Source organism: Microcaecilia unicolor, chromosome 9 (genome assembly GCF_901765095.1).
Source record: "Microcaecilia unicolor chromosome 9, aMicUni1.1, whole genome shotgun sequence".
Lineage (NCBI taxonomy): Eukaryota > Metazoa > Chordata > Amphibia > Gymnophiona > Siphonopidae > Microcaecilia > Microcaecilia unicolor.
Window position 1 is genome coordinate 151,063,043 of NC_044039.1, and position 10,335 is coordinate 151,073,377.

Consider the following 10,335-nt stretch of genomic DNA (forward strand, 5'->3'; position numbering starts at 1 on the left):
CTGGATATATTGCAAGGATGTGTGCCATTCTTTTCTTTTTGAGTCTGTGTTGGAAGCTTACTTCTAATTAGCTTGTATTTTAAGTTGGGTGGCTGGGGATGGGAATACGTCTTTCAGTAATTCATCCTCCTGGAATAGAGGCTACAGATCTTTTATGATTGTTCTTAATTTTTCCAGCTCTGGGTTGTATAAGAAATGTATTAAGTTATGTCCAGTAAAAAAGGGTTCCATGTTTTATTTCTATTGATTACCTTTAAAAGTGGACTAACATGGCTACCACACCTCTCTACTTTAGATTTGTAAAATGCACAGAATAGCTGGAATATTATTGAGACCTTCAGTATGATTTAGTATTGTAGTCACTGCAAATAATGCTTACAAGGAGGAGCGACTTTGGTCAATGCCCGTGGAACAGGTACAAGTAATGCTGCTCCACTGAAATCATATTAAAGCCAGATCTCAATAGTATAACATATTATTATACTGCATATTGTGCATTTTACAAGTCTAAGCATAGTGAGGAGTATTTGTGATTAGTATTACTGTTTCTCCTCTCAGGATTTATTGTGTTGGAGAGTTTCAAATGTTAACAGACATGCCATTCCTGGTACAAAATAAGTACCTGAATATATGTAAACCACTTTGAATGTAGTTGCAAAAACCTCAGAAAGGCAGTATATCAAGTCCCATTTCCCTTTCCCATTTCAAACAGCTCCTGTGATAGGATATACAACGTAAAAACTATGTTACAATACATTTATGAAGCTGAAGAGGGCAGTATTGTTTTGATTCACAACTGGTTATTATCAGTAAAACTTGAGCTCTCACCTGTTTTGACAGACTAAGGTGCCTAAAAAGAGGGATCTAATTTATGTGACAGATTATCCAGTGAGTCTTCTAAACTGAGAATCACCTCATTTCAGTGTTAGGCCACATGAAAAGAATGGACTTTAAATGACCAACTGGGGCTTGCATATTAAATATATAAATATTTATGTTCCTTTATTAAAATAGTCACTCTCTGACATTTTGTTCTAGGGCCAATTACAGGTAATTAATCTGATAATTTTTTTTTGGGGGGGGGGGGGCTGATGAAAAGAATCTTGATTATTGGTGCTGAGAAGGGAGGAAGAGAATAGGAGAAAGAATCTAGGGGGTGCAGTGAGAGAAAGGATCTCAGTGGATGGACATAGAGAAGGGACTTCAGCAAAAGATGCAACAGGTGAGGAAAATGGAGAAATCAGGGAGCAGGGGAAGGAGGAGGAAAGAACGAAGGAGGAAGAAGAAAAAAAGGATCCTGAAGGGGATCTGAGATCAGAAGAGGGAAGGATGAGCCACTCAGCTCCACAGCATCATTACTGTAACATCCCACAGTACTACTGATCTTCTCACTTATTTTCAACCTACCTCATTGCACCCTTATGATCCATTCACTCTCCCCCACATCTCGCTCATCGTTGCACTACAGCATCACCATTCCTCACATTGTCTCATGCCCTACCAGATTTCCCCCCCCCCCCCATATCTCTTCACTCATCACTTCCCCTCACCCATTCTCTTGTTCTTCCACACCCACACATCCCTTTACCCACTCTCCGTCCCCTAAAGCTGCCTTCTCCAGCAAAATTTACACATCACAAACTATTTCTTTCAGTAACCCCATTCTATGTATTTATTTTTGCACAGAACAGCTGTGCTGGTCAAATGCCAGCTTTTTGTTTCCCTCTGGACCTTATTAATTGTTGTGCCTGTTGCATTACTTATTGCGGTGACCTTTTAGCTGCAGCACCAGCCTTCATCTCATTGGCCCAATCTTTCTAGTTCAATTGCTTACCGCCCAGGCACATCCCTCCCCCTACATCCTTCTGCAGCAGTAGAAGCTGAGCACAAATGCTTCTTTCTGCTTCTTTCCATCTGTCTCTTTGGCTGGCTTTCTTTCTGGAGTGGCAGAGGTCCAAGTTCAGGACTCAAATTTCCACCAGTTGCTACAGCCATGGCTGCCTCCTTTTCCCAGAGGTGGCAAGGGTGGCCCATCCAGATTTACCACCGATCTGCTGGAGATTGAAAGCCAATGAATAGGGTTTTTTTTTCTGACGTATTCTAATCAATAAATAGAAAATACAATACTTTTTTCTACCTTTGATATCTGGTCATTTTATTTTTTTTTATTGTGTTGGTCCCATTTTCTGGTTTCTGCTGTCCCCTTTTTTCTCTTAACTATCTTGCCAGAGTCTCCTTTTCCATTTGGCATGTCTTTTCTCTTCATGTCCACCATCCATCTTCTCTCTGCCTCCCTATCTATCTGACCCAGCATCACCTTTGTCTTCCCACCATGTTGAGCATCTCCTATCTCTGTGTCCCGCTTCTTGCCCTGGCCAATATGACCCTTCTGTGCCCCTATACCCCCCCTTGCCACAAGCCAGTGTCTCTCCCTCTCTTTTCCCTCCCTCTGCCCCCCTCCCCAGAGATCCAGCAAGTGTTCCTCTCTCTTTCCTTGCTCCTGTTCTGTCTCCCTCTTCTTTCCCCACAAGTCCTGGCACCTCTCTCCTGCCAGTCAAGATTTCTTTTCGGACAGAGAGAAAGAGAGGAATAGCATTAGGCAGTACTTTGGCAACACATCTACATATTATGATGCCAATAAAGTTTCCTGAATCTGAATTTGTGTGGGGAAAAAAAACACCCAACAACAAAAGAAAACTGACTTACTCCCAAAAAGGCTCATCCATCCACAGCAAGCAATACTCCAGTACAGCACTGCATTGTGAAAAATAATATATAATGAACAAGCAGAAATCCATACAAAAAAAAAAGCACTATGAAGGGTCCAAACCTTAACCTAAGAAACACTGTGGTAGGTCAGACCAAACATCAAGCTCTGTATCTTGTCTTTGATATGGCCAATCCAAGTACTCAGCAGGAACCCAGAGATCTTTTCCTTGTTGCTCACTCCCCTGGATAAGCAGCTGCATGCTCAGATTTACATAGCTAATAATGGTTTATGGACTTTTCCTCCAGAAACTTATCCAACCCCCTTTCAAACCCAGCTAAGCTAGATTCCTTTCTTTGTTAGAATCAGATGTTCTTCTTTCCTTGTCATGATTAGTCTTTCTGTGCACTGCTGGCACCCTCAGCAATAGCAGGCTGCTTCAAGAGGCCTTCCTTCAGCTATATTCTGCCCTCAAGGAAACCGGAAGTTGCTTTAGAAGGGACTGGACACGGCTGAAGGAAGGCGCCCAGGCTGGTTGAAGCAGCCTGCTATTGCTGAGGGTGCCGGCAGTGCACAGCAAGATTAATCGAGGCAAGGAAAGAAGGAAAGAGAGATACCGGATTGGGAGAGGGGCAAAGAGGGAGAGAGGTATTGCACTTGAGAGGTGTGGTGGTGTCACGTCTGTGCTCACCTTGCCCTCTGGTGGCCAGAACCGTTCCAGATTTCAGCCCAGTCTGGTCCGGATCTTCTGGGCGGCCAGACTTGCTTGCTTGGATTGAACCTACACAGCACCCGTAGTTTCCTGGTGATGGTTGCAGCTGAGCTCCAGGTGCTGCTGGGCTTATTAGCCATTCTGAAACCTTGCTGCTTTGCCTTTGCATTGCGTCTAAGGCCCTGGTATGTTGGGGTGCTGGTGCACTTCTGCTGAGTCCAGTTCTAGTTTGGTTTCCTGCCTTGATTCTCGTCTGTTCTTGCTAGTCTATGGATAGTTAGATTAGATTGTTGTTTGTTTGTTTGCTTGTCTTGTCTCTGGGTTATAGTTTTGTGTGTAGTCCTTGTCTGTTTGTATCTTAGTGGCTGCTCTGCAGCTTTTAGTTTTGTGTCTTGTTAGTCAGTGTTTTGCTTCTTGGTTTAGTGGCTGTTTACAGCTTTCAGTCTGTCCTTTATGTTACCCTTTCCTTGCCTGCTGTCCCTGTATGTTCCTTTCCCCTCTGACCCTCAGTCCCTGTTCAGTCTAGTTGGGATCCTGTTCCTGCCCTGTCCTACAAGTCCTGCCGGCCACCTGAAGCCAAGGGCTCAACCCTTGGTGAAAAGTGGCCAGGTGCAGGTGAAGCCTAACTGTTCATTAAGCTCTGCCTTGTCTCCGGTGTGGGGGTGGTTTTGCCTGCCACTGCCGCTCCTCGGCAGTGGCCCAAGGGCTCATAAACCAGTTTCCAGCTTTGAAAACGTGACAGGTGGGGAGAGATGCCCGACCCACAGGAGGGAAGGGAAGGACAGGACAAGACATCAATGTATGAGATCAGGCCCCTTAAGCATGTGAGCTGAAGAAGGGGCCTAAATACATGTGTCACACACCAAATGCGTGTGACTTGGCATATCTGTATTCCTGCCTCCTGGAAGGCAGGATTAAGGTTTTGGTGGGCTGGAAATAGTCCGTGTTTGACATTTCTGATCTATGCTGTGTAAGCCACCGTAGTGTTCTCAACTTTTCTTCTATTCTGACACATCAGACAGACAATGTTCACATTCCTGACACATTTAACACTACAATTCACAGCTGAACAAAACAAAAACCTTATGTATCATGCCATTGCTGCTAACAATGATGCAAGGGAAATACAGATGCCATGGTGGTGACTGCTGGAGTGGGAGGCTGGGCTGGAAGACTGCAACATTTATAGTTGAGGCTGATGGCAGAAGTAGGGACCAGTTATGGAGATTTCAAATACTTGACTTCCTGGTTGTCAGGTCTCTCCAACCTGCTGCACACATGGTTGTTGTAAACGTTTTGGTGACACAACTCCCAGCTGTTCATGACACACCAGAGGGCCTGATATACTGGTTGAGAACTACTGGCTTATCTTGAGAGGTCTAAGCTGGGTGGCAGATTTCATGAATGCTCAAAGTGACAAATTGCAGTTGTGGAACAGACTGCAGTGTCTCATGTAAGCGATTCGGCTGTGATAGACTGTAGGACTTCCAGAGACAGCTTGAATCTGTGTGACAGACTGCGATAGCAGTCGACTAGGGGACTACAACTCTTTAAATTTATAGTTGTTTGCAATTTAGTTCTCAGGGCATGCCCAGCCAGTCTGGTTTTCAGAATTTGCAATTAATATACATGTGATATATTTACATTGCCTCCACTGTATGCAAATACATCTCAGATGTATTCCTTGTGGGTATCCTAAAAAGCCAACTAGTGGGGGGGGGGGGGGAGGGAGTCCCCAAGGACTGGGTTGAGAATCACTGGTTTAAATGAAGGGAGAGTAAACAGCCTAGCTCTTTCATTCTGATTTAAAATAGGTAATGTTGACTGCATTTCATTATTTCAGATGGGGAGGTTGAGTTTCCTGCATCTATCTTTCATGAGTTTTACTTTTCAGTGTCAAGGTTTATGCTTCATCTTTAATGAACAGCAAACAGAAATATACTAACTCAAGAAAACACCTTTCAGAATGAGACAGGAGAATCAACAATAAACACTGGAAGAGTAGAAATGCCTGGGTTCTTCTCAGCGAGACAGGCATGTCAGAAGTAATGGAACTCTGGTCACACATGTTAAAGTGTGTCTGTGGTCATGTCATCTATGGAAATCACAGCATAAAATAGAAAACGGCAGTTCTTAAATATTATGAAACAATATTTGGAGCTTGCAATCAACAATATCTCAAATTAAAACAGTATTTCCTCTGTCATATTTTTTCTCTTTAGACCAATCTGGCACACAATTTAGATTCCATGTATATGGCTAGTAGGGATGTGCTTTCACTTCAAACAAATCTGAAAATGACAACAGCATTTCCTATTTCATTTTGAAAACATCATTTTTAAAATGTGTTTGCTTTTGTTTCATTTAATTTCCACACCTCTATTAAAACCACCTGCCAAACTTTAGAAAAAGCCCCTCCCCCTGTGCTTTCTGCCAGCCATCCAAGACCTGCTACTGCCTTCATAGGAGCCGACTCTGTGGGTGCTTGAGCACCCCCAATATTGAGAAAATTGCTTGAATGTCACGTTTTCAAAGCTGGAACTAGGTTTGTGAGCCCTTGTAGTCAGTACTCTACAAAATCATCTCAGAGCAAGGTAAGTCTATGTGTAATGTATGTTCTATTGTAGACATGTTTTTAAGATGATTGAATTCTGAATGTTTGTGAAAAATGCATGAATGGAAAGTAGCTAGGACTGAAGTTTAACAATTACGAAAAGTCTTACAGGATTCAAACTAGTGCTAATTCAACCACTTGTTGTATATTGTATAAGGTACAAGAGCCTACCATTTATCTGAAGACTGACAGTACTAACAACTCTCTGTAGCTCAGGTTTATTTTCCACATCAGATGTTTGCAGGCCCCTGTTAATAGCAATAACGCTTGTCAGAGTATCAGATACTCTGACAAGCGTTGTTGCTATTAACAGGGGCTTGCAAAATGCAAAACAAAAACAAAAAAAACTTTTAATATGTCAAATTCACCCTTTTGGTATATTTAACTTACTATCATGGGTGTGTTTGTCCCACAACTTTTGTTTGGTGTCCTTCAGTAGGAAATTTAGAGGATTCTGACCAGCCAGGACTGGGTTGTTTTTCAGATTAAATAATACACAGCCTCAGACTGCAAAAATGCATGTGATAGAAAACAGGCTGAATTGGTTCTGGTTGAAAATCCTTCTTTCTTTAGAGTCTTTGTACTTTGTCTTACTTTTTATTCTAGCCATATGAACATTTTCTGAAGCGCCTGTGACAGATGAACTTTAAATGTTTTTACTCTGGTGCGACAACAGGGATCACACCTTTTGCAATAGTAACTCAATGTGAGTACACTAGCACGCAGATGCCAGCAACATGGTTTTTACACTGGTTCTAGCCGGTTTAGTGAGCATGGTGTTGAGCGAGACATGCACAACCACAACAGGATTCTGCAAGCTCTTTTCCTGTCATAGTAGCAGCTAACGAAAATCATATGAAAAGTTCTATTCTATTCCCTTAATTTATAGGAATCTAAGAGGGTTACAGAATTTTCTTATATAAAATTCAGATTCAAACAGTTATTATAATGAGCTAATTACTATTCAGATGTGCATGCCTAGTGATGCACAACTGTTTTCCTAGCGATGCACAGAAAGGACCACCTACCATAACGATGACATTTTTACGAGTGGTCAGGACCTGCTAGTACTGCTGTTTCCTTCCCATTACCATTGAAATAGCAGCTTCCGATTGGCTGAGGAGAGCTCCGGCATCTCTAGAACCCACCTACCCCCACTCGCCAAGTATGCACGCAGGCAGCCTTTCTTTCTCTCCTTCACCTCACTCTCCCTTGCTTCCCTCCCTGCCTGTACTGCTGCCAAGAGTCTGGCAGTGATAAAAAAAAAAGTTTGAAAACAAAAAAAGCTACACACTGCTTTCATATACACAGCTTGTATGCTCGCATAAAAGACATCTGTACCATGCACATGGCAGCGATTTAAAAAAGTTTGAAAACAAAAAAAAAAAAGCTACAAGCCGCTTTCATACACGCAGCTAATGCATGTGTGAAAGCCGTCTGTGTCATGCACAGAGCTGCCATGCTTAGTGATTGGCTGATCTGTGCATGTTCGAGTGACCGAATGGTATCCTCACTGCTGAGCTGCTCGCTGTTTTTGCAAGTAGCTCATTTGTATGCTGAATCTTTTGAGCATCCCTCACTATTTCCAACTTGGTAATGTTTACTGAGGTGGAAATAGCAGTCAGTCCTTTACCGGGACTTTGGTACATCCGGCCCTGGGTGTTTCCTGTTTCTGGAGGACTCATAATCTATGGGGCCCTTTTACTAAGCCGTATAAGCTTCTACGCATGCCCAACGTACACCAAAATGGTGTTACCGCATGGCTCTTGTGGTAATTTCATTTTGGTGCGCGTCCGAAAAATAATTTTTATTTTCGGACATGCGTATTGGGCACGTGCTAAGTGGCATTTGACGCATGTAGGTCATTACCGCCTGGTTTCCACGTGAGACTTTACCGTTAGGTCAATGGCTGGCAGTAAAGTCTCAGACCCAAAATAGATGCGTGGCAATTTTCATTTTGCCACACGTCCATTTTTGGCAAAAATGTTAAAAAGGCATTTTTTGCAGGTGCACTGAAAAATGATTCTGCGTGCGCCCAAAACATGTGCCTACACTTCCGCAGGCCATTTTTTAGCGCACCTTAGTAAAAGGACCCCTATGTTTATACCTGAGGCATCGGAAGGTTATTAGGCTCATTTTCGAAAGAGAAGGACGTCCATCTTTCGACATAAATCGGAAGACGGACGTCCTCCCAGAGACGTCCAAATCGATATAATGGAAACCCGATTTTGATTTGGACAGCTCCAACTGCAGTCTGTCGCAAGGACGTCCAAATTTCAAGGGGGCGTGTCGGAGGCGTAGCTAAGATGGGACTCGGGCGTGCCTAACACTTGGACGTCTTTGATCCATAATCGAAAAAAGCAAGGATGTCCCTGATGAACACTTGGACGTTTTCACCCAGACATGTTTTTCTTACGGATAAGGCACAAAAAGGTGCCTGAAATGACCAGATGACCACCGGAGAGAATCAGCACTGGAAGTGTAGGAACATAGCTCCCTAACCTTGTGTGTTGAGCCCCACAAAAAAAAAAAAAAACCCACTACCCACAACTGTACACCACTAACATAGCCCTTATGGGTGAAGGAGGGCACCTAAATGTGGGTACAGTGGGTTTGTGGTGGGTTTTGGAGAGCTCGCAAGTAAACTAGTGGTTAGAGCACTGGACTTGCTCTTTGTGATCTTGGGCAAGTCACTTAGAGGGGCATTTTCGAAAGAAACAACCAAGTTGCGATTTGGACGTCCTTGCAAAATAGTGAAATCCAGGGGCGGGGAAACCCGTATTTTAGAAAAAAGATGGACGTCCATCTTTCATTTCAAAAATACCGTCAGAGACGTCCAAATCCTTAAATTTGGACGTCCCTAGACATGGTGTAACCAGGTGCCTCTCTTGTGCAGCCAAGGATAGAACAATCTCCTCCAGCCACAGGCTCCCGGTACAGTGAAGAAAAAAATGTCCACCAGTAACTTCAATCTTAAGAACTTTTATTCCATGCAGGTTTCTAGTACACAGTTCCAATAGCAGCATAGCACATACCAGGATTCAATACAGGCTTACAGGCTCCAGTCTGGGTTCTTTATCCATTAGGCCAATAAACAGTAATTCAATTCCCAAGACAAACAGTTCTTTCAGTTCATCATCACAGTTCAGTCACCAAGCAGCATTTTCTACCTTCTATCCTCTTTACCTTCAGGAGAGTTCAATATTTTAGGGACTCCTTCAACCCAAGGGTTTTCCCCTGCATCAGCTTCACAGTGAAGTCAATACTTTTGGGACTTCCTGTCACCCAAAGAATCTCAGCCTGCTTCAGTACTTTAGGGACCTCCCTGCCCAAGGATTTTCAGCCTGCAAATGCTTCTCTCCTTCTGCTTCTCCTGAACTAAACTCCACTCAACTCCTGGGGCTCCTTCCCACCTAGGGTTACCATTTTTTGTCCTCATAAAAAGAGGACACTTGCCCCGCCCCTTTCACATCCCCTGACCCGCCCCTTTCACGTCCCTGACCCGCCCCTTTCACACACTCGCCCCGCCCCTGACGCATATTCCCCTCCCCCGTCATCTCCAAGAAGTATCGCTTCTAGACTGGGTAACTTGGCAGCTTTGCAGTAACGGTGTTATTTTAGCAACAAAAAGGTGACTTTTAATTTTTGTTTCTATGTTTTATTGCTGTTGATTACCTTTAAAAGTGGACTAACCACACACACCTCTGTACTGAAGATGGAAGCAACACGTGAGAAACCGTCATGCCAATAAAATTATTTATGTTTGCTGTGGAGAGGTACATAGGCTCCTCATTTATAAAACTGTTCCTTTAATGTTTGAAACATGAATAATGATGTCTGTGGGTCTCCTTCTACTGATGTTACCGACACCCCACAGTTCACCCTAACCCCGGAGCTCTCACACTGCCTCTGAAGTGTTTTAGAATGCACTGCTGCAGCCTAAAAGCGTCCAAAGTCCGAGAGTCGGACCCGCTAGCGTCGCAAAGACTACACAAACTTTACAGCGGCCGGCCAATCACACAATGACAGCTCCTGCCTTCCTCTCCTCTCATTGGATGCAATGTTCAAGGCCACCAATAGGAGTAGCTTCTCCAAGGTCCTGGGGGAATCACTGTAGGCTGTAGCTAAGTGTCACTCTGGAGCACCTGTTATTATGGCGACGTGGGCTGTTGGAGCGCGAGGCCTGCGCAGGCTCCTACTTGACGTTAGCGGCGTTCTCTATGACAGCGGTGGGGAGGACGGACTGGGCAGCGCTATTGCAGGGTCTGTGTAGGCTGTGCATGCCCTCCCGCATGCACGTTT